This window comes from Chiloscyllium punctatum, chromosome 25 (genome assembly GCF_047496795.1).
Source record: "Chiloscyllium punctatum isolate Juve2018m chromosome 25, sChiPun1.3, whole genome shotgun sequence".
NCBI classification, from domain to species: Eukaryota; Metazoa; Chordata; class Chondrichthyes; order Orectolobiformes; family Hemiscylliidae; genus Chiloscyllium; species Chiloscyllium punctatum.
The window spans coordinates 21,351,307-21,376,988 of record NC_092763.1 but is presented as its reverse complement, the minus strand read 5'-3'; the positions used below and the strand labels follow the sequence as shown (position 1 = coordinate 21,376,988).

Sequence of the window (25,682 nt, the reverse complement as noted above, 5' to 3'; positions counted from 1 at the left end):
TGCAACACGACCTCTCAACTCCTGTGCTCAATACTCTGACCAATAAAGGAAAGCATACCAAATGCCTTCTTCACTATCATATCTAGCTGTAACTCCACTTTCAAGGAGCTATGAATCTGCACTCCAAAGTCTCTTTGTTCAGCAACACTCCCCAGGACCTTCCCATTAAGTGTATAAGTCTTGCTAAGATTTGCTTTCCCAAAATGCGGCACCTTACATTTATCTAAGTTAACCTCCATCTGCCACTCCTCAGCCCATTGGCCCATCTGATCAAGATCCCATTGTAATCTGAGGTAACCTTCTTCACTGTCCATTACACCTCTAATTTAGGTGTCATCTCTAAACTTACTAACTATATCTCTTATGCTCACATCTAAGTCATTTATATAAATGATGAAAAGTAGTGGACACAGCACCGATCCTTGCGGCACTCCACTGGTCACAGGCCTCCAGTTTGAAAAAGAACCCTCCACCACTACCCATTGTCTTCTCCCTTCAAGCCAGTTCTGTATCCAAATGGCTAGTTCTCCCTGTATTCCATGAGATCTAACCGTGCTAACCAGTCTCCCATGGGGAACCTTTTCGTATGCCTTATTGAAATCCATGTAGATCATGTCTCCCACTCTGCCCTCATCAATCCTCTTCGTGACTTCTTCAAAAACTCAAGTCTATGAGACATGATTTCCCACGTACAAAGCCATACTGACTATCTCTAAGAAGTCCTTGCCTTTCCAAATCCATTTATATCATGTCCCTCAGGGTTCCCTCCAACAACTTGCCCACCACTGACATCAGGCTCACCATTCTACAGTTTCCAGGCTTGACCTTACCACCTTTCTTAAATAGTGGCACCACATTAGCCAACCTCCAGTGTTCCAGCTCCTCACCTGTGACTATTGATATCCCAGCAAGAGGCCCAGCAATCACTTCCCACAGAGTTCTTGTGTACCCCTGATCAGGTCCTGAGGATTTATCCACTTTTATGCATTTCAAGACATCCAGCACTTCTTCCTCCATAATATGGACATTTTTCAACATGTCACCATTTATTTCCCTACATTCTACATCTTCCATGTCCTTTACCACAGTAAAACCTGATGCAAAATACTCGTTCAGTATCTCCCTCATCTCCTGTGGCTCCACACAAAGGGCACCTTTCTGATCTTTGAGGGGCTCTATTCGCTCCCTTGTTACCCTTTTGTCCTTAATGTATTTGTAAAAACCCTTTGGAATTACCAAAGCTATCTCATGTCCCCTTTTTGCCCTCCTGATTACCCTCTTAATTATGCTCCTATTGCCTTTATACTCTTCTGAGGATTCACTCGATCTATCTTGTCTATACGTGACATATGCTTCCTTCTTTTTCTAAAACAAACCCTCAATTTCTTTTGTCATCCAGCATTCCCTACAACTACTAGCCTTTCCTTTCACCCTAACAGGAATATACTGTCTCTGGACTCACGTTATCTCATTTTTGAAGGCTTCCTATTTTCCAGCTGTCCCTTTACCTGTGAACATCTGCCCCCAATCAGCTTTTGGAAGTTCTTGCATGATGCCATCAAAATTTACCAAGCAAAACTTCTTATATCAAAACCAGATTTTGGTTCTTCTATCTGGATCTTCCCGTGTCTTCTTCGGGATTCTTCTTCACAAGTTAATGTTTGGTAAAGGTACTTTTAAGAGAGCTATTTTTCAGGCAGTCCTTTCTCGTGCTAGTAGCTAGGGAGTTCTCCTCACAACGGATCAATTTTCCCTGGTCTTATACCACCCCCACTCCCCCTCCCCCAAGCATCGGATTGTGTCATTGGCTTTTACGATTGCCAATATATTAAATTCAAACTGGTTTTGAGTCTGTTTATTTTTCAGGGTATAATTTAAACTGATTGGCCTAATTCGGATTTGTTTTGTCATTTCCAGGCAACTAGCTACCCCAGTAGCTGGAGCACCTGTTACATTGTATCTCCAAGAATACTTGGTGCTGTCAGGTAACTCTACCAGCTTTTAACTCTCTTAAAGGTACAGTACACCCACGTCTTCATAACACTGCGCCCCTTAAGAAAAAAATGAACCATCATAATGAAAAGATGCTTTCATTTTTTTCTCTACTTTTTAAACACATTATCCTAATATACATATAACTTTAATGTAGGTTCACCGTAACTTCTTCCCATATACCTGTATTGAAATCTCATCTTAAAACGCTGGGAGGGAGCAGAAGTTTGAACCTAGCATGAAAATAACTGTGTATGAGGAAGCTTTCTCGTGGGTTGAGAAGATTAATAGTAAAGGTAAAGTGGCCACAGTCCTACCAGACCATAGGGCTGCTCTTTGGTGATGGCTTAACCTGAGGGTGACCATGCCTCAGGTGAGGGGAGAGATTGAGAAGGAGAATCATTGAATTCCTATGGTATGAAAGCAGTCCATTCAGCCCATCAAGTCCACACTGACCCTCCAAACAGCATCCCACCCAGAACCACCTCCCTACCTTACCCCTGTTACCCCACATTTCCCATGGTTAACCCACCTAGCCTGCAAATCCCTGGACACTAGGGGACAGTTTAGCATGGCCAATCCATCCAAACTACAAATGTTTGGACTCTGGGAGGAAACCAGAGCACCCAAAAGAAACCCATGCAGACAGAGTGTGCAAACTCCACCCAGTCACCCGAGGGTCGGAATCAAACCCGGGTCCCGAGCACTGTGAGGCAGTAATATTACCCTCTGAGCCACTGCACTGCCCTTCATGGTAACTTATTTGGTGTGGGAATTGAACCTATGCTGTTGGCATCACTCTGCTTCAGAAACCAGCCATCCAGCCAATTTCCCACATAGCATCTTAGTACTCACCACTCCAATGCCAACCTTCAAAAAAAGGGGGTATGATGGAGGTGGTCAGTAATGATGTAGAGGTAGGAGGTGTAGTAAGGTACTCCCATTAAATGAGTAGGAAGTGTAGTGGGCAGAAAGGGAGAGTAAATTGGGTGGATAAAATCAAACGTGGAATATTGTGAACAGTATAAGACATTTATTTAAGAAAGTATATATAATTGTTTTGGAAGCAGTTTAGAAAAGGTAAATTCAACAAATTTCTAAATTGAGTGGATTGCCTTATGACAAATGGTTGTTAAAGCTGAACTTATATCTGTTGGAGTGTCGAGGAATAAGAGGTGACTTGATGGAAACATTAGGCCCTGAGTGGACTTGATAAGGTAGATATAGAGACAGAGCTCCATTTATGGGAGAATCGAGAACGAGGTGCCACTGCTTAATGATCAAGGATTGCTCATTTAAAAAGAAATGAGGCAAGTTTTTGAAGGTGTTGAAAGCACAATTCCTTGTTTCTTTCTTAAATGCAGATGTAGAAAGATTCTTGTTTAGTTAGGGATGAGAGTTTATCTGAGGAGCTTGGATTGTTGATTTGGGGTTAAAATCAGATCAACCATGAATGGTGGAGCAGTCTTAAGGCACTGAATGACCAATTCCAAGCTCTTTTTCTATATCTTTGTGTCTTTGGTACAGAAAAGCAGAAAGTGTGCTTTGACTCTGACTCTGTAATGAGGCCATCAGCAGGCTGATGCGCCAATGGTGAAGGGCACGAAGCAAGGGAGCTGAGTAGTTCATTGGGACCTCCACCAGTAGGTGGCAATGGTGAGGGAGGACAGCTGGGATAGTAGTGTGGACTCTCTCAGGAAATAAGGTTTTCCTTGGTGGAAGGGAGGCTGATTGGAAGGTGAAGCAGACAGGCAAATGATTTGCTTAGCCTGATGAAGTGTATTGTTTCTTTCCATGTAAATACATGTAAACAGTTCTCCATTTTTCTTTAATTTTCTTTTCACTTTATAATGACCTGATGTCAGGGGAAGAAAGAATCTCTTCTTCATGATCTTTGGGCAGTCTGTGTTGAAACAACATGTTACATCTATGGATCTTACAGCCAACTACCTTCAGCTGCATCATCAACAATCTTTACTCCTTCCTAAGGCCTGAGTTTGGGATATTCAATGATGATCCACAATATTCTGCACTATTTGTGATATCTCCAATACTGCAACAATCTTTGTGCAAACGTAGAGGGACCTGGACAGCATACAGCTTCAGGCTGATAAGTGGCAAGTAACATTTCTGTCATACAAGTGCCAGGCACTGGCGATCTCCAACAAGAGAGAATGTAACCACTGCCCTTGACCAATTTCATTATCTTTCTGAAACCCTCACTCTCAAAATTCTTGGACTTCACTTTGACCAGAAAATCAACTGAACCATTTGTATAAATAATATGGTCAAAATCTAGCAATTATACTGCAAGTAACTCTCTCTCTCCTGTCTGTCCACCAGGCACAAGTCAGAAGTGAGTTGAAAAACTCTCCACTTACCTGGATGAGTACAGCCATAAAAAAGATCAACATCATCCAGGACAAAACCGCTCACTTGATTGGCCTGTCAGCTACCATTTTTAGCATTCGGTACCTTCACCAGCAATGCACAGTAACAGCAGTGTGAACTCCAAATAAGATACTCTGCAGTAACTCTCCAAGGCTTCTTCTCCTCACCTTTCAATCCAACAAACTCAACCATCTCACATCTTTGGAGTGTGGGAGGAAACCGGAGCACCCGGAGGAAACCCACGCAGACACGGGGAGAATGTGCAAACTCCACACAGAGAGTCGCCTGAGGCGGGAATTGAACCCGGGTCTCTGGTGCTGTGAGGCAGTAGTGCTAACCACTGTGCCACTGTGCCGCCCACTGATGCATGGGAAAAGTATACTCCAAGCCGCACACCATCCTGACTTTGAATTGTATCACTTCCTCACTGTCACGGAGTCAAATCCTCAGACTCCTGTCCCAACAGCATCACATGTGTGTCTCTGCACTCTGGGGAGTTCAGTGTTTCAAGAACACAGTTCACCATTGTGAGAAACAAAACTCACATATTAATAAATTTCAGTCCAAGTCAAATTCTGAAGCAACGAATTTTATTGATACGTACTTGCAAGAACGGGTGCCTCATGAGTAAGCACCCCGATCTGAGGGTTAAATTCTGATTTATGCTGTTCAGCTGCGTCTCTCGATCCTCCCCTTTCACCGCATTGGATACTTTTGCTGTAGCACGTAGCCTATCACAAGCTCTAGCTTCACTCCACCTTTGTCTAGTTTCTCTCCACCTCTGTTTACTTCTCCCATTACTCAAAGCCTGTCACCCCTTACTCTTATTTATCTCATTCCTTATATGTGACTATCCTGGCATAGTTTGCTGTCTTCATGCGATCATCCTGCCAAACTAAATTCCATCCGTTGGCCACGTCCCTCTTGCAACTGGCACACTATTCTCCTGTTACTGGTACATCCCGCTACACGGTCACTCTGCTCTGTTAGTCATAGATAATTCTACCTGTTTTCACTTCTTCTATTTTCCTATGCCTGGTACATCCCGCTACATGGTTGCTCTGCCCTGTTAGTCATAGATAATTCTACCTGTTTTCGCTTCTCACTGTTTAGTATTGGCATTCGCAACCTGATTTTATAATGTAAACTTTTGCAGAGGCAACACCTGTTCCCTTATTCTGCACAATTTTAACCCTACACCTTACATTCCCCCCCCCCCCTCCTTTTCTTCTTGGCTACTAACTGTTGTCTTCTGCATTTGTCTTATACGTTGCCTTCCAGTTCACTAGCATCATCCCTGAGACTTCATTTATAGTGGCTAATTCCTTAAGGTCACCCATCCCCTCATTGTTCAAGAGGTTGAGTCCCTCTGCCTGATTACCTTTTAGGGGCATTTGTTTTGCCAAGGCCATCTCAATTAGCCGCTGGGTTAACCCTCCTACACAAGGTATGATACAACAGCCAATTGCTACCACTATCAAGGAGGTGAGGATGGAGACTGCCACTCCCTTCCATTTTTCAAACCATGATTCCAGCCATCTCGTGAGTGATGTGTCCACTCCTGAATTCTCAGCCAATTCTTCCATCAAGATGGTCAATCCTCGCAAGGCATGAGAGATTGACCGATCAGGTGCTGTACTATTTGGAATAAAGATACAACAGCTACCTCCTAACATCATACATACACCCCCTTTTTCAGCCAGGATCATATCTAAGGCCAGTCTGTTTTCCGAGGCCATTCTGCTGATTGCATCAAGTTGCTCGGAAATACTCTTGACTGCATCTCTAGTGTAATTGATGAATCTTTGTTGGTTATAAAAAAAATATATAGTTTATCCAATCCACATTCTTGTTGACCGTTACCCACCAAAATAGGGCCGATTCAAAACCTGCTGCAATCTGGTTGCGGGCCTTGAACTCATTGGGGACCCCTCTAGGAACTCCTATAGAGTCGAGATAAATCCTATCATCAAAGGAAGTATCTAATAATGACCTTTTACTCCTCTCATTCTTTGTACTACCACCTTCTCCTTCTCAAATGCCAAAGTAAATGGGATTGCCAATTGCACCTACCCTACCTCCTACCTGGAGGTAGGGTAGGTCGCAATATTCTGCCTCCACAGTACCACCAGAGATCCGCCCGGGGAACCCGGAGTGCTGAGTAGTTCCCTCCTTTGTCTGTTTCGGTGTCATTCTGAGTTTAACCTCAGCTCCCCCAAGTCAATAGACCAATTTGTACCCGGTTGGCTTACACATACTTTCTCACACTCACAACCTCCACCCCAGACAGACACACACACAGACAAAGACCCACATGCACACATATATTTTGTGTGTGAATTTTTTTGTACTTGCAGAGTTACATTGCACTTTGCTCAAAAACTGCATACATTCATGTAGAACTCTGAGCTCAAAAACTGCATGAATTTATGTAAAACTCTGTTATCTCACTTTTTAGATTAGAATCAATCTAAACATCAGGTCATAGACAGAGAGCACAGGGGGCTAACACCTTCAACAAAATGTCTAGCTATCACCATTGTTAACAGCTAACCCGAGAATGCAACGTTAAAAAAAAGGGTTTTGTGATTTACACATGAAAGAAGTGAAACTATCACTGTATTCTAACAGATGAAAGGCTTAACAGACAATCAATTCTTCAATGTACAATTTCAGTTACATCACACTGCAAATTTTTGCCATAAATTCTGTGTTACGATCAAGCCCTCCACAATCACCTGATGAAGGAGCGTCGCTCCAAAAGCTAGTGTGCTTCCAATTAAACCTGTTGGACTATAACCTGGTGTTGTGTGATTTTTATCATTCCATGCAGTCTTATTCTGATATAGGGCTATCATACATTCCATGCCCCTCCTGTTTCGGTTCCACCCGAGTGGAAAGGGGACTATGTGGGCAAATGGTCCACCGGAGGCATATGCACAGCAATTGCTTTTATTCAGAGTTTTAACAGTGTATTTTACCCATTCAACCCCAGGCATTTGCATCCCCGTATCCAGTTTCTATTTCAATGGTCTGCTTCAAGTCCTTCACCTCTATAATTTTTACCACCTTTGGGTTGTTGGGAGGGGCAAAAGGTTGATGAATCTTACTGTCAATCTTAAATGTTTTCCGTTCCTACGAGTATTCAGAAACAGCAGGCTGAGAAACACTCCCCAGTGGCTTCCATTACTATCTTTAAATCGTTAGTAAGGAGTCGAGACCCATATTTACTGGGAAAGGAGTCTTCAGAGGAGGTATTTTTAATGGTGAGATATATCGGGTGGCACTTTTTGTCAGGACAGTCTAGGACTGGGCGAAAGGGGTTCTATGGACAGTGATGCCAGGTGACGGTTTTTTTCTAACCATACCTTGTGTCCGGTAGGGTCTTAAGAAGGATTTTGGAGGAAATATACTCTCTCTGGTACTTTACATCTGCGCATTCTACTAGACTGCAAGCATCGACCTCTATTACTTGCGGATGTTCAGACTCAGACACCGTTAATAACAAATATGGAGATGACAGCATCGTTTGACAAAATCCCAATAGTAAGAAAGCTAATATGGTTACCCTAAGCGTCCCCAGCATCCTACAATAGTATTGAAGGACCGAGAGATTTCACGTGAAATATAATATATAGATATCAAAAAGAAACTATCCCACATCCGCATAAAAATCAGTTACCTAAAGTCTTTTGAGTCTGAGTTTCAGTGGTTCTTCTGTCGATTTGGCTGTCTAGACTTTTTTCTTAACCGGGGATTCCACCGGTCCTTTAATCCTGGTATAGTGAGTCCAGCCTTTCTCCGCCGTGCGTATCACCATGTCAGTAGTCAAAAGAGCCTGGTACGGTCCCTACCAATCTGTCCATGACTTAATTATGACCAAATCTCCCGGCTGGATGGGATGAACGGCGAATTCAAGGGTGGAGTCTGTGCCAGTAATCCTTGTCTGCTAAGAAAAGACAAAGAGGAGGACAAGTCAGTATATACTTCTTTAAGAACAGATCTTTAGTCTCCCGGGTTGGCAGTTACCCTTTCGTACCAAAATAGGGCAGGCCAAACAATATCTCATAAGGGGATAGCCCCAAATCTTTCCTTGGGGCCGTTCGCACCCACAAAAGGGCCAGAGATTGATAGATTCTTGTTGTCTCAAGGAGTTAAGGGCTACGGGGAGAATGCGGGTAAGTGGAGTTGAAATGCCCATCAGCCATGATTGAATGGCGGAGTGGACTCAATGGGCCGAATGGCCTTACTTCCACTCCTATGTCTTATGGTCTTATAGGTAAACACTTAGTCCAAGGGAGTCTGGTTTCTACTACTAATTTTGATAACTGCTTCTTGAGTGTCTGGTTCACTCTCTCAATCTTTCCTGATGAAGGTGGGTGCCAAGGGATGTGGAACTCCCAGGAGACTCTTAACCCCTTCATCACTCCCTGGAGTACCCTGGAAGTAAAATGAGTTCCCTGATCTGAATCTATACATTCCACTATCCCGTATCTGGGGATTACGTGTTCAAGTATTATCTTGGACACCCCACTTGCAGTGGCAGTGGCTAAAGGGTACGCCTCCACCCATCCAGATCGGTGATCAACCATTACCAGCATATACCTCAGTCTCCCCACTCGGAATAATTTGGTATGATGTACCTGAATGCTCTGAAATGGTCTTAGCCCAGGTTCTCTCCCTCCTGGGACTTGTTTCCTCAATACCTTCTTGTTGATTTTCTTGCATGTTATACAGTAAATTTGCAGATGATACAAAGATAGGTGGAGTTGTGGACAGTGAGGAGGGCTGTTGTCGGCTGAAGAGGGACTTAGATATGATGCAGAGCTGGGCTGAGGAGTGGCAGATGGAGTTCAACCCTGCCAAGTGTGAGGTTGTCCATTTTGGAAGAACAAATTAGAATGCGGAATACAGGGTTAATGGTAGGGTTCTTGGTCAGGTGGAGGAACAGAGGGATCTTGGGGTCTATGTACATAGATCTTTGAAAGTTGCCACTCAGGTGGATAGAGTTTGTAAGAAGGCCTATGGAGTATTATCGTTTATTAGCAGAGGGATTGAATTCAAGAGTCGTGAGGTGATGTTGCAGCTGTACAGGACTTTGGTTAGGCCACATTTGGAGTACTGTGTGCAGTTCTGGTCGCCTCACTTTAGGAAAGATGTGGAAGCTTTGGAGAGGGTGCAGAGAAGATTTACCAGGATGTTGCCTGGAATGGAGAGTAGGTCGTACGAGGATAGGTTGAGAGTTCTCGGCCTTTTCTCGTTGGAACGGCGAAGGATGAGGGGTGACTTGATAGAGGTTTATAAGATGATCAGAGGAATAGATAGAGTAGACAGTCAGAAACTTTTTCCCCGGGTACAACAGAGTGTTACAAGGGGACATAAATTTAAGGTGAAGGGTGGAAGGTATAGGGGAGATGTCAGGGGTGGGTTCTTTACCCAGAGAGTGGTGGGGGCATGGAATGCGCTGCCCGAGGGAGTGGTAGAGTCAGATTCATTGGCGACCTTTAAGCGGCATTTGGATAGGTACATGGATGGGTGCTTAATCTAGGATAGAAGTTCGGCACAACATCGTGGGCCGAAGGGCCTGTTCTGTGCTGTATTGTTCTATGTTCTATGTTCTATGTTCTATCCCTCACATATCTGCTTGGCTATCGTATAGATCCCTTTGCATCTATGTTTCCTTAAGACCAAATCACATATTGCTTGTATCCCCATTGACTCCGCTGGTGTAAGACAGCCATAATTTCTCGATCATCATCTTATTTAGCATCTCCCAGCCATTGGGTAGCATCCAGCGCCCCTCTACTGACTGTGTAGCTCCCAGTTCTTCTAACTCTCTCTCTTCCTTAATGCTAAATATCGGTCTCCCCCCAGGTTCCTGCACCATAGGTACCAAAATATATATATTGTAGCGGGCTGAGGGTTCAGAGCCTCCTCCTTAGCGACTTTATCCGCCAATCTATTTCCCTTTGTTTCAGAATCATTTCCCTGCTGAAGTCCATTTATGTGGACTATTGCTACTTCCTTTAGCAACAAAAGGGATTCTAATACTTGCTTTACCAATTCCTCATGAGCCAGTTCTTTACCCCTACTGTTTATCAGTCCCCTTTCCTGCCATTTCTTCCCAAATGTGTGTGCCACCCCGAAGGCATACTTAGAATCTGTGTATACAGTTCCTTCTTTGCCTTCCAAGGTCTTAAGGGCCCTTCCTAGTGCATAAAGTTCGCAAGTCTATGCCGACCAATCATTGGGTAGTCAACTAGCCTCAATAACACTCCCCTCTATTCCATCCACTACTGCATATCCATTGTGTCTTTTACCTTCAATCAGTCTGGCCCCTGCATGTAGAGGGATATCTCTAAGGCCCATTCTTACTTTAGTCTGATATTCTATAATGTCAAGGCAGTCATGTTCTGGGTCTGAGGGAGCTTCATCCTCCCCTTTCCAGAGAAAGGTAGCTGGATTCAGACAAATGTCTGTGATCAATGTAAGAATTTTACATTTTACTCTATTAGAATTGTTTCGTATTTTAGAATTCTAGAGTCCATAAGCCACCGCCCTGCTTTCTGATTAAATATGGTCCGTACCCGATGTGGGGTGCTGACTATTAAGGCTCCCCCAAAAGTAAGTATCTGACTTTCTTCTACTGATAAGGCTATTGCTGCCACTGCCTGCACACATACTCTGGCCAGTAATGTAGCTTTCCATTCTTTAATTAACAATGAATTAATGCTGTCATGTTTTAAATTAGCTATGAATCAATATGACAGGTCACTGAGAATGTGTGAAGGAATCCTGCCAATTAATATTGAGTTCAGGCTAATACAATTAATTTATTATAAATATTAATTATTAATTATATATTACATAAATAAAATAATCATTGTCTGTAATTCAGCATGGAAATGCCACAAGTGACTAAAACATTTTAAAAACTGTAATTGCACAGTTCTGTTTGTTTACCAGTCACTTGTGACTTCTCATTCTGTTTCTGTAATTGTTTTGCTCGAGCACATTCATTTTTAAAAACCTCAACAGATTCCATAGCACCACTTGCAGTTAATTCAATCCCCAATTTGGTGGCAGTATCTTGCCATGAGAGCAAAACTGATTCTTTGTGCCTCTCATCACAAAACTGTCGCCATAATCCAATTAACTCTTTCATTCCTGCTCCCATGTTACGTTGCCAGCTCAATTGCTGAGCCGATTTAACCAATTGAACAGCTTTAGGGCCAACTAATGACCATTCTTCATCACCCAATGTTTTGTTTAAACCTTGATTTTTTTTAAAAAATTGCAATATTTCTTGCTCCCTATAGCTTCAAATACCAATTTATCAATTTATGCTTGTCTAACTTTAAAGCCTGTTCCTAACTATACATTTTGGAATCTTACTTGTAAATATATATTTATATATTATAAATTCATTTATTCAGTATTTAATATTTAAAATGTAAAATGCATACAGTTCCCAACTTTGAAATCCACTATTATTACCCAGTTTTAGTCCCTTAATTTAAATCCAAAATTAGTTTTCTTAAGTAGTCCTGACCAGTCATTGCTCAATTACAATGCTATAGGTCGTGAAATAACCAGAGCTGTCTTAAAAAGATTTGTCTATTCAAGTTTAAAATAAAAATTCTAATTCGTGAATAATGGCCAAATCCAAGGTCACAAATATTAACCATAGAATTGATTTATTACAATCTAATGTTGAACTGAAACTTCAACTGTCATTGAGAGAGGGAACTTTCTGAATAAAGCTCCGGCTTAAAATTAAGTGAAACCAAATGAGTCTGAAACACATAAAAGGATATCATGTTGTTTTCCTCCGTATTAAGCTGATTTGAAATTGCTTTTATGTAAGGGTAAAAGAGATTAGTTAGAAACTGATAGTAAGGCAGTCATGACCTGTAAAAAGAACAGGAGTTAACATTTTATTTCATATTCACTGTAAAATCCTTAACCTTAAAAGAAATCATGTTAAATTTCCATAATAGAAATCAGATTCAAAACAGTTCCAGATCTCAAGCTCCAGGGAACAAAGCACAAACATTCAATCACCAACAAACAAATGTGCATTCAAACCGAATCATAAAGGGTTAAACTTTCTTTTAGCTGTACAGCTCTTTTCTCTCTCTCTTTCTCTCTCTCGCTCTCTCTCTCTCACTCTCACACACACACCATATCTTACAGACACTTTCTGAGCTTCCCGCAAAAACAACTTTAGAGGCTTCTCGCTCCACCCCTCATTCTTTTGAATCTTTTTCTGGCAAGTGGAGCTGAAATGCGCATCAGCCATGATTGAATGGCGGAGTGGACTCGATGGGCCGAATGGCCTTACTTCCACTCCTATGTCTTATGGTCTTAACACCCTGCTTGTTGGGGTCTCCACCTCTGTCCTTGTCCCTGTCAACTGGACCCTATGAAAGGTCCTCCTCGTCCTCTACCCCTTCCTCTATGTTCTACGTACTGCCACCCTCCACTCCAGTTGCTAGTCACCGGTTCGATTCTTTTCTTGACTACTTCGTCAACCGTGGCTACCATCATTTTCGCCTTCTGTTTTTGCTTCTCATCCTCTCTCTTTACAAACACTTTCTGTGCCTCTCTTAATAATTCATCAAGTGATTTCTCACTCCATCCATCTATTTTCTGAATTTTCTTTTTGAATGTCTGGCCATGATTTAGTTACAAAGTGTATCCTCAATAGCCCTTCAGTTACTACCCCTTCCGACACGAAGCATAATCTGATCCCTCCTGACTGAAAGGCTGTTTTCTGTTGACATATAAATTCAAATATTTACAAACACAGTCTTCATCTGACCCATACCTTGGCCAGAAGACGGCGGGATAAAGAATGGATTCCTTAGTCCATACAAAGCAACAATATTTAATCATCTTTTTGCTAAATTTTTCCCTTGTACAAGTATTATTTTTCCAATTCCACAACATCCTGCCCAACGGACTTTCTGGAGGTATGTTGTCAGGGACCCCCCCTCCATTTCCATTTATTTTTCCCAGAGGCTTTTATTTTACCCTCGGCACAGCCCATATTGAGTTCCTTCGTTAGACACTTACTAACTACTAGAACTCAATCCCAGACACCAAGGCAGTACTTCAAAATCTCTTTGCCTACCTTGGTCCATGCACGGAGGTGCCTGGCTCCCTGTGCCTGGTTCAGATAGACTCTCATTGGATCTCAATCAGTCAACCAAAAGGGGGAACCCACCACCGAGGAACACAGGACTGTTCTAAAAGGAACAGGACCGTCGAGGAACACGGGACCATTCTAAAAGGAACAGGACCGCCAAGGAACACGGGACCATTCTAAAAGGAACGGGATTCATCTTCCCAGCCGTCGACAGTGCCTACCCTGCTGGTGATGATGGATATCCCGGACACGAGCCCCCAAATTGTGAGAAACAAAACTCACATATTAATAAATTTCAGTCCAAGTCAAATTCTGCAGCAGCGAATTTTATTGATACGTACTTGCAAGAACGGGTGCCTCATGAGCAAGCACCCTGATCTGAGGGTTACATTCTGATTTATGCTGTTCAGCTGCGTCTCTCGGTCCTCCCCTTTCACCCCATTGGTTACTTTTGCTGTAACGTGTAGCCTATCACAAGCTCTAGCTTCACTCCACCTTTGTCTACTTTCTCTCTGCCTCTGTTTACTTCTCCCCTTACTCTTATTTATCTCATTCCTTGTATGTGACTATCCTGGCATAGTTTGCTGTCTTCGTGCAATCATCCTGCCAGACTAAATTCCATCCATTGGCCACATCCCTCCTGCGGCTGGCACACTATTCTCCTGTTACTGGTACATCCCGCTACATGGTTGCTCTGCCCTGTTAGTCATAGATATTTCTACCTGTTTTCGCTTCTCACTGTTTAGTATTGGCATGCGCAGCCTGATTTTATAATGTAAACTTTTGCAGAGGCAACACCTGTTCCCTTATTCTGCACAATTTTAACCCTATACCTTACACCATCACCTCTCCCCAAGACAATTAGAGTTGGTCAATAAATTCTGGTCTTGCCAGCGATGCCCACTTGCACAAATGAACAAGAAAAAGAAATATCTGTCATTTTAAAACTGACTGTTTGGAAATTGTTACATCTAATAGCTGATCTGGAATGTTCGGGTCGATGGTAGAAATCACCTGGGACCTTGCATCTAATCCTGATGTGTGTAAATAGGACTATTTTCTTTTTAACAAACTGACCACCAACTGCAGGGTCATTGGACTTTGTGCTTCTCCAAACTCTGGTTTGGAGATGAAATTGGTACCCAGTGCCGTTAACAATCCATGTGAGAAAGGTTTACACAAAAGCTGCACAAGAGAAAGGCATAAAGTGTGATAAAGAATGGAGAAGAATGAATTGGCTTTACTTCCGAGTGACCGTCAAAAACATCCTCCTGAGGGCACTGTGATATTTGAGCAGCACAAGGCTGTAAATGTGTGTGAAACTCTGTATGTAGAGGTTGATGCTTTTGAGATACTGCTTGGATTTTCCATCTGTGGGGTTTAGTGGATGGGGTGCTAACGGCTTGTTAGGAACCAAGGGATTGGAGCAGTGCAGTCATCAGTGAAATCTTTAACTGAGCCACTCTATTTCCATCTGACTTGCAGATTTACAGACCAGCTTGGCTAGGTGGGTGGATGGGATGCATTTGTTTTAACTCCATTATTCATATTGACCATTTGTTCAGGTCAGAATTGAAACACTGCTGAAGTGTCATAGAGAGAGTGGGACAGAAGCTGAATGTGGAGGGCAGCTACAAAATTGTTCAATGTATCCCTGAGCAACATGCTGCTGGCCGGAAGGTCTGTAAGGAAATCCTGTCCCTGTGTTTCAAGGAAGGAAGCAGCCTAAGAATACACAGGTACGGTTATAGAGCAGCAGTGTGTTGGATACAATGACTTAAATTATTTAATCAGAGCAACAAAGGTGACTGCTACAGTATGTACAAGTGCAAACCCACTTTTTCCGATTTCCCCAGTCATATTGTGCCAAGACTTCCCTTAGCAATACAGCCTACTGGGGCACAATGTTGAAGCAACTCCCCCATATCAGTTTCCTTTCAATGCACTGCTGTGTGTGGGCCAGCATTTATTGAAAAGGACATTGGTGAGACCTGTTCTAGAGACCTGTGTGCAGTTGTGGTCACCCTGTTATAGGAAGGATGTTACTAAACAGCAGAGGGTTGAGAAAGATTTACCAGGATGCTGCTGGGAATGGAGGATTTGAGCTATGAGTACAGGCTGGGACTTCTTCTCCTGGAGTGTAGGTCGTTGAGGGGTGACTTTATTGAGGTTTATAAAATCATGTGGGCATAGATAAGGTGAATGCCAAGAGTCTTTCCCGAGGATGTGTGTGTTCAAAACCTGGGTGCATATTTCTAAGATGAGAGGAGAAAGATTTAAAAGGACATGGGGCAACTTCTTTACCGAGAGGGTGGTTCATGTGTGGAATGAACAGCCAGAGCAAGTGATGGATGCAGGTACAGGTGCAACATTTAAAAGACATTTGGGTAAATTCATGAATAGGAAAGGTTTCGAGGGATGTGGGCCAGGCATAGGCAGGTGGGACAAATTTAGTTTGCGAACATGGTTGGTGTGGACTGGTTGGACTGAAGGGTATGACTGTGTTGCCCATCCCTAATTGCCCAGAGGCAATTAAAAATGAACCACTTTGCTGTGGGTCTGGAGTCCAGAGCAGCTGAGGATAACAGATTTCTTTCCCTAAACGATGTTAGTGAACCAGATGGGATTTTCTGACAATCAACAATGGATTAATGGTCATTTTCAGCTTCTTAATTCCCAATTCTTTATTGAGTTCAATTCCACTCTCTGCCTGGGTTAAGTTCTCTAGGTTAATAGTCTGGCGATAATACCACTAGGTCATTGTATTCCCCCAGGTGATCAGTTACCAGTGACAATTATTGCAATGTCAAACCTGTCCCTCACAGACACCCTCTATCGCACACAACAGTTCATTTTTTGATCTCTTCTTACAGGAAGAAAGAGCACAAAACATCATAAAAAAGCAGAGACGATGATGAGTTCACAAATCATAAAACTGTCACAGTGCAGAAGGAGGCTATTTAGTCCATTGTGTCTGCACTGATTCTATCACCTGGTGCTAACCTCCCGCCTTTTCCCCATATCCCTGGATGCCATTCCCATTCAAATAATCATCTAACATCCTCTTGAATGCCTCAATTGAACCTCTGCCTTCACACTTTCAGGCGGTGAATTCCATTTCCTATCTACTCATTGTGAAAATGAGATTCTCACAATCCTCTTGCTTTGTTGCAGATCATCCGTTCTGATAATGGCAGAGTGGTTTCCAGGAAGAACGAAAGTGTTTGATGAAATGGTCTCCCAGTCTGTTTCATCTCTGCCATCATACAGGATTGCAGTTTGTGAACAGTGAGTATAGTCGGCTTGATTGAGTGAACCTGCAGTTCACTCTCTGAGAGAAGAAATGTTTCATCGTTTCGTTCTAAATGTGTAACTCCTTATTCTGAGATTATGCCCCCTTGCACAAAGGGAAAAGCATCTATATGAGATACAATATAAAAGTAATACTTCATGTGCAATTAGCATTTGGGACAGGACTAACAGCTCAATATTCCGGGCTATTGATGTTACAGAAAGGATAGTAAGAAAGGCAAGAGAGGAGGGGAAGAGTTGTTTTTGATTCAGGAAAACATCACAGGAGTATAAGAATATTCCTGGGGGATCAACCAATGAAGTTATGTTGGTGGAACTGAGAAATAAGAAAAGCAGGGTGATCACATTATAGGCCTCTCAACAGTCAGGGGGAAATGGAGAAGCAAGCATGTAGGGAACTGTGAGAATAATAGGTTTGTAATACCAGAGGATTTTAACTTTCCAAATGTAGACTGGAGCTGCAATAATATTAAGGAATTGGGCGGGGAGGAATTTAAGTATTTACAAAAATACTTTCTCAATCAAAATGTGGATGGACCTACTAAAGAAGGGGCAAAACTCAACCTTATCTTGGGAAATAAGGCAGGGAAAATCACTAATTTGTTAGTGGGAGAGCATTTTGACCATAATTTGATTAGTATTAAAATTATTATGGAAAAGGATAGGCTTGGTCCTCCAGTTAAAGTTCTAAATTGAAGCAAGGCCAATTTTGATGGTTTTAGACAGGGACTTCCAAAAGTTGTTTAAAGGAGGCTCTTCTTAGGTAAAGGGATGTCTGGCAAGTAGGAGGGTTTGAAAGTGAGATAACGAGAGTTCAGAGCCAGCATGTTCCTGTCAGTGTGAAGAGCAAGGCTGGCTGGCATAAGGAACACTGGGTGACTGGAGAAATTGAGGCTCTGGTCAAGAAAATGAAGTAGTCATATGTCAGGTAGAGACAGCTGGCATCAAATGAACTCCAATCATGGGATGAGTTTGTCTCTAACCAAGTTTATACCTAATTTTCATTTTGTTTGTCTCTAAGTTTATACCTACCACCCCCAGCTCCCTTTCTAGCCCTGCCTCCTCCCTTTCATTCTATTAACTTCTCTATATCCCCACCTCCAAAGTTATCCTAGGTCCAGCCCTTACTCTCCTCCCTGTCTCCTTGATCTGACCTTATCTGTCCATCTTCGTTCCCACCTATCCACTCCACCCTTCCCACTGACCTATCATAATACTCCCATACCTGCATCCACCTATCCCTTTCCCACCTACCTTTCCCCCAGCCCCACTCCCCTCCCTCTATTTATTTCTGAGCTCCCTTCCCCCTCCCCCATCCTAATGAAGGGTCTCAACCTGAAATGTCGACTTCTCCACCTCCTGCTACTGCCTGTCTTGCTGTGTTCCTGCAGCCTCCTGTTTGTCAACATTGGATACCAGCATGTGCAGTTTTATTTTAACATATGCCCCAGAGATACAGGTTCTTGTTGAGACAGATGTCTTAATGTTCATTAACAATACTATCTGTTTAGAAGCCCACAATTCCAGAGTTACATACATGACCTGGGTTTTGTACTTATGGATATTCCCGTGGGTTATATGCACATAACTGACTGAACACATTACCCTCACTACACTGACTTCATGACACAGTAGCTGAGGACAAAGTGGGTCCCTTTATACTGAATAGCACATATCGTGCAGATAGTTTAAAGTACATCTCTGTCAGGTCTGGAATTATGCCAGATTACAACAGTCCCACCAGTTCTTTGGTCTGGGGAGTTATGGAGTTATTGGGTGAGAGGGAGGGGACATTTGTTCCCTGGGACCACAAAACTGATTAATTATTTGACTGTTAATCTCACTGGAAGCCATTATAACCTCATTGCTGGACAGTTCCCTACCTTTCTGCGATCAAAGCACCTTTCTATGACAGCTGGTGTATGCTTGGTGATGTATCTCCTCAGTGTCCCATGTGTGACACAGATATGTCATCTTTTGGTATTTTAGCTTTGATTTCACATGCAGCTATCATAAGATTGATGCCTTTCATGAAGTGAAAGCCTTTCACGAAGTGAAGCCTTTGCATTTTAGTCATCTTCTTTTCTCCACCCATTCAATGTTATGAAGTGCTGTAAGAGGCTGATGATCCTTATTCAATACAGAGAATTATTCAATAAATAACTAAAACACATCTCTAAGTGTCCTTCAGCAGATAGCAGTGAGCTGAAACATTGCAGTCCTCATGGTGTAGGTACCTCCAGAGTGCTACAGAATGCCACAAAGTTACAAAATATTGATCCAGTAACAATGAAGGAAGGGCAATATACTAAGAATATTTTTAGAAAGCTGCATTGGGCCATTCAATCCATCAACCCTATTCTACTATTCAATAAAATTATGGATGATGTAATCATGGCCTGCTCTCAACTTTCGGCCTGCCCTTTGTTACTTCAGTCCCTTTTAGTGTTAATATTCAACTTAATTTAGCCTTCAGTATATTCAATGACTTGGCTTACACTACTTTCTGGGGATAGTGAATGCCAAAGGTTAATAACCTTCCGGAGAGAAGAAATTTTCTTTTTATCCGTTCAAAGAGTGCCACTAGCTAGGCCGTAATTATTGACCATCCCTAGTTGTCCTTGAGATGGTGATGCTGAGCTACCTTCTTGAATCACTACAGCCGATTTGGTGTAGGGTGACCCACAATGCTATTAGGGAAGGCATTCGAGTGTTTGATCAGCTGATACTGAAGAAACAGCTACATATTTCCAAGTCAGGATGGCCAGTGGATTGGAGAGCAATTTGCAGTTGATGTTGTTCTTATCTACCTTCTGCCTTTGTCCTTCCAGCTGGGACTGGTTATAGGTTTGGAAGATGCTGTCTAAGGATCTTTGATAAGTTCTGCCATGCACCTTGTAGATGGTACACATTGCTACTACTGAGCATCAGTGATGGAGAGAGTGAAGATGTGGTACCAGTCAAGAGGACTGTATTGTCCTGGATGGTGTCAAGTTTCTTGAATGTTGAAACAATTGCACAGACAAATGCAGAGTGTTCCATCACACTCCTGATTTATTGTCATTGTTGGTGGATAGGCTGTAGGGAAAGTGAAGCTGAGTTACTTGCAGCAAGATTGCTAATCTGACCTGTTCTTGCAGCGACATTATTTAAGTTGCCAGTTCAATTCATTTTCTGGTCAATGGTAACCCCTGGGATATTGATAGTGGTGGATTTAATTATGATAATGCCATTAAATATCATGTAGTGATGGTTAGATTCTCTATTGTTGGAGATGGTCATTATCTGACGTTTGTGTGGCACAAATACTAAATAGCCTGGATGTTGTCCAAAACTTGCTGCACTTGAACAGGGACTGTTTCAGTATCTGAGGAGTCACGACAGCTGCTGAACACTATGCAATAATTGGTGAACATTCCCACTTCTGACCTTATGATGGTGGGAAGGTCATTGATGAAGCAGCTGAAGATAGTTGGGCCTAGGGCATTTCCTCCAGGCAATCCTGCAGAGATGTCCTGGAATGAGATGACTGAGCTCCAGCATCCATAATCATCAACTTCTGTGCTGTGGGGTGGCATAGTGGCTCAGTACTTAGCACTGCTGCCTCACAGCACCAGGGACTTGGGTTAGATTCCAACCTTGGGCGATGATGGTCTGTATGAAGTTTGCACATTCTACTCGTGTCTGCGTGGGTTTCCGCCGGGTGCTTTGGTTTCCTCTCACAATCGAAAGATGTGCAGGTTAGGTGAGTTGGGTATGCTAAATTGCCCATAGTGTTCTGGAATCTGTGATTAGGTGCATTAGTCAGGGGTAAATGTCGGGGAGGGAAATGTGTTGGGGTGAGTTACTCTTCGGTGGCTCGGTGTGGACTTGTCGGGCCAAATGGGCTGTTTCCACACTGTAGTGATTCTATGATATGACTCCAACCAGTGGAGAATATACCCCCAATACTCATTGATTCCAGTTTTGTTTGACCTCCTTGAATGCCACATTTGGTCAAAGGACTATCACTCTCACCAAACATCTCGAATTCAGCTCTTTGTCCATGTTTGAACCAAGGCTTGACCAATGAGGTCAACAGCTGAGTAGCCCTGGCAAAATCCAGACCTGGTCCAACTGAGCAGTTTATTGCTGAGCAGCTACTGCTTGATAGCACTATTCATAAAACCTTCCATCACTTTACTGATGATTGAGAGTAGACTGATGGGGTAGAAATTGGCTGGGTTGGATTTGTCCAGCTTTTCATGTATAGGACATATCTGGGCAGTTTTCCTCATTATCGGGTAAATGTCAGTGTTGTAACCATCCTGGAAGAGCTTGGCTAGGGGAGCAGCAAGTTCTGAAGCACAAATCTTCACTACTTCCACTGGAATACTGCCAGATCCCCTAGCCTTTGCAGTATCCAGTGACCTTAGCTGTGCAGTAAGCAGCATGGTCACTTTGAGTGAAGACTTCACCTGATTTCAAAGACACCTCTGTATTTGAATAGGAAGGGTTTGGAGAGCTATGGGCCAAATGCTGGCAAATGGGACTAGTTCTGTTTAGGATATCTGGTCAGCTTGGACAAATTGCACCGAAGGATCTGTTTCCGTGCTGTATATCTCTGTGATTTTCTGAGTGAGATAATGGCTGAGTGAGTTCACTGGGAATGTGATTCAAAGTGGGAATATAGTGCAAAGAGGGACAGGGCAGCTTGAAGTAAGGTCTACTGTGAGATTTAAAACCTGAAGAGTGAGTGATTAATGGCAGAAGATAAAAGACACAGATCAAGAGGCCTACCTGCAGTAAGAGCAGAGGCAGAACACCGTAACAAAAAAATGGGGGAAAGCGAATTGGTGAGTCGGATTGATGATCATTTTTAGTCATTGGTAGTGTTGGGAAACAAAATAATGGGTGAGGGACTGAATAAGTACGTTGCGGTGGAAGACATAGTAATATCCCAAAAATTCAAGAGAGTTGGGGTATCAGAGATGAGTACAATGGCATCACCAAGGCGAAGGTGCTAGAAAAATTGAAAGATCTGAAAGTGGATAAATCACTTGGGCCAGATTGTCTACACCCTAGAGCTCTGAAGGAGAGAGCTGAAGAGATAGTGGTGGCTTTAGGAGTGATCTTTCAGGTGTCACTGGATTCAGGGAGGATCCTAGAAGACTGGAAAACCATAATTAATTGCTAATCACCACCCCACCTCTCCTCCAGTTTAAGAAAGAGTAAGGCAAACAATGGGAAATTATAAGCTGATTAGCCTGACCTCAGTCATTTGTAAGACTTTGGAGTCCATTGTGAATGCTGAGATTTCTGAATATCTGAAAGTGCATAGTAAAATTGGGCAAAGTTAGTATAGTTTCATCAAGGAAGGTTATGCCTGACAAATCTGCTCGAATTCTTTGAGGAGGTAACAAGCAGGTTAGACTAAGGAGAGCTAATGGATGTTATTTATCTGGACATCCAGAAGCATTTGATAAGGTGCTGCACAGGCGGCTGCTGAGTCAGATAAGGGCCCATGGTGGTAGACACAAGCTGATAGCATGGATAGAAGATTGGCTGTCTGGCAGAAGGCAGAGAGTGGGGATAAAATGGTCCTTCTCAGGCTGGAAGCCACTGATTAGTGGTGTTCTACAAGGGGCAGTGTTGGGACCACAATTTTTCACTTTATGCATTAATGATCTGGATGAAGGAACTGAGGGCATTCTGGCTATGTTTGCAGATGATACACAGATAGATGGAGGGGCAGGTAGTATTGAGGAGGAAGGGAGGCTGCAGAAAAATTTAGACAGGTTAGGAGAATGGGCAAAGAAGTGGCAGATGAGATATAATGTGGAAAACTGTTAAGGTCATGCACTTTGGTAGGAAGAATAGAGGCATGGACTATTTTTTAAATTGGAGAAAATTCAGAAGTCTGAAATGCAAAAGGACTTGGGAGTCCTAGTCCAGGTTTTTCTTAAGGTAAGCTTGCAGGAAGGCAAATGTAATGTCACTTATCTTGAGAGGACTAGAATGTATAAGCAGGGATACACTCCTGAGGCTCTCTAAGACTCTAATCATATCACATTTAGAATATTGTGAGCAAATTTGGGGCCCAAAGCTCAGGAAGGATGTATTGGCCCTGGAGCGAGTCCAGAGGAGATTCACGAGAATGATCACAGGGATGAAAAGCTTAACAGATGAGAAATGTTTGAGGACTCTAGGACTATATTCGGTGGAGTTTAGAAAGATGACGGGGAATCTGATTGAAACTTACAGAATACTGAATGGCGTGAACAGAGTGGATGTTGGGAAGGTGTTTCCACTGGCAGGAGAGAGGAGGAGCTGAGGGCACAGCTTTAGAGTAAAGGGAAGACCCTTTAGAACAGAGATAAGGAGAAACTTCATGAGCCAGAGAGTGGTGAATCTATTGAATTCATTGCCACAGAAGGCTGTGGAGGCCAGGTCATTGAGTATATTTAAAACAGAGATGGATAAGTTCTTGATTACCAAGGGGATCAAAGATTATGGGGAGAAAGAGGGAAAATGGGAATGAAAAGCCCAACAGCCATGATTGAATGGTGGAGCAGACTCGATGGGCTGAAAGGCCGAATTTCCGTTCCTATATCTTATGGTCTTATTAAAGTAAACAAAAAGGTCTTCCGTTTGAGATTAGGTCTCTAGATTTTTTTTAAATGAGATTGGTACTGGTGCTTTATTTCCAAAAGTGAGGGATTCTATAATAATTAATTAATAACTTAACTAAAATGGAATGGTGATGGAAGGGATGGGTGATGTGTTATTGCTGCAGTATGTGGAAAATGCTGGATACTGAGGTGTATTTTGTTTACTAATATTTACAGCTCATGGAAATTCAGATCCATGTTAATGAGCTGGAGTCCAAGCTGCATTAGGGATGGGAAAGCTACCTGAACATTGGTCCCAGAGGGCAATCACACTGCTCAGAGACATTGAAACAGTCACGCTGAGAAACAGTGTAATTTGAGACCTCCTCCTTCCAAATCTGTGACTTTCATCACCTAGAATGACAAGGGCAGAAAATACAGCAGCAGCACTGCAAGTTCCCCTGAAAGGTCCACACCATCTTGACATGGAATTGTATTTGCTTTCCTTTAGTTTTAATGGCACACAGTCGTGGAACTCCCTTGCTAACAGCACTTTCTTCCACTGTACAAGACTCCAGCGATTTGAAAGGGCAGTTCAGCACTTTTTCCAGAGCAATCAAAGATGGGCAATCAATGTGATGACAACATTCCATGAATGAATTTTAAAAAATTGGTGATTGATTGGAGCATTTTCCTTTCTCCTGTCTCCATGAGCAGAGTGCAGACGAGGGTTGACCTTTTTTTCCACACTATCAGGCATCCCATTTTACACAGCTCTCACTCCTGCTGCTATCTGGGTCTGACCTGGCAGGGACTAGTGGAATGGTCTGTTTCTTTGGTCATTACTCTATCCACTAGAATCTCAAGATCCTTTCCTAGGAAATGAGGACTGAGCTTGGCTTCCTTCTGCACCATATTTAGTGGTTAGCACGACACTATGAGACATTATTCTTGGCTTTCAGCATCCATCTGGCCTTTAAATATGGCACCAGAGGGTTAGAAGCTGGAACATCACAGCAGTGGTGAGCACTTCCATCTCACTCGCTGCCAGATTCACCGAGTGAATCAAGGTGGCTGAGGGGTTCGCACTGCTGCCTCACCATGCCAGGGAGTCGGGTTTGATTCCAGCCTGGGGTGACTGTGTGGAGTTTGCACATTTTCTCCCTGTGTCTGCGCTGGGTTCCTCCGGATGCTGCAGTTTCCTCCCACAGTCCAAAGATGTGCAGGTTAGGTGGATTGGCAATGCTACATTATCCACAGGATCCAGGGATGTGCAGACTAGGTGAGTTAGCCTTGAGGAATGCAGGATTATAGGCATAGGGTGGGGGCGTGGGTCTGGGTGGATCGCTCCTCAGAGGGTCGGTGCAGACTTGATGGGCAGGATTTCTTAAGATGCCCAAAGGCCCATTTGCTTTTCTTCAAATTAAGACAGTGGATTTACTTTGTCGTCCATCATGCCCCCTTCTTTTAACAGAGGCCTGTCAATCTCAACAAAGATCAGAAACCAGAGCCACTCCTTGAGTAAGTACCGATTTTGTGAGACTTGTGGACAAATTTTATAGGTAATCAGATTGGTGACAGGGTCGAGAGTGTGGTGATAGAAAAGCACATTAGCTTAGGCAGCATCCGAGGAGCAGGAGAATCGACATTTCAGGCAGAAGCCCTTCATCAGGAAGCCCTTCATGGATGCTGCCTGACCTGCTGTGCATTTCCAAAACCACACTCTCGACTCTGATCTGCAGTCCTCACTTTCTCCAGATTGGTGACAGGGAAATCTCTGCTCATCCTGTTTGAAACCCAGAGTGATCCCTTCTCTGGTTTAACCTGTTCATTAGTGCTGTCCAGAACAAGAGGAACTTTGACAATTAACAAACTGCCTTGAAGACAGGACGAAGTGACTGATGGTGTCTCTCTGCTTCCTTGTTCACAGGGCTGAACAGATTCATCAAGGACATTGAGATGATGATTGGGGAAAGGAATTGGCTCTTCTGGCTGTGGTGGAGAGCATGCTGGTTTTTAATCTCACCAAGTTTGCTTGTAGTAAGGAGATGTTACATCTTTTAGTGTTTTAAACAGAAAATGAAGTGCAGATAATCATTCTGTTTTTGATATGATTTTATACCTTCATTTTAAACAGATGATCTTGGTCTGGTCATCAGTAACGTTTGCTCCACCAACATATGGACCTGTTAAATATCCTGTCTGGGCAGTAGTACTGGGCTGGTGTATGACCATCTTCTGTATTG

At 42.9% G+C, this 25,682-nt stretch overlaps 1 protein-coding gene and 1 long non-coding RNA gene across 3 annotated transcripts in view; one reads left to right on the top strand and one right to left on the bottom strand.

The window, feature by feature from the left end:
* LOC140495743 (uncharacterized) overlaps positions 1 to 7,171 on the top strand; it is a 49,101-nt gene extending 41,930 nt beyond the window's left edge. Inside the window, exons 4-6 of one of the 2 annotated variants that reach the window (XR_011964088.1) lie at positions 1,918 to 1,985; positions 3,858 to 4,109; positions 4,336 to 7,171. This is a non-coding gene — a long non-coding RNA (uncharacterized lncRNA). The remainder of the gene's footprint in view (positions 1 to 1,917; positions 1,986 to 3,857; positions 4,110 to 4,335) is intronic. The other variant, XR_011964089.1, reaches the window with a different exon arrangement.
* Positions 7,172 to 8,175: 1,004 nt separating this feature from the next.
* LOC140495620 (sodium- and chloride-dependent neutral and basic amino acid transporter B(0+)-like) overlaps positions 8,176 to 25,682 on the bottom strand; it is a 75,021-nt gene continuing 57,514 nt past the window's right edge. The window contains 1 exon segment of the mRNA XM_072594620.1: positions 8,176 to 8,332. The gene's annotated coding sequence lies outside the window, so the exon portion shown is untranslated.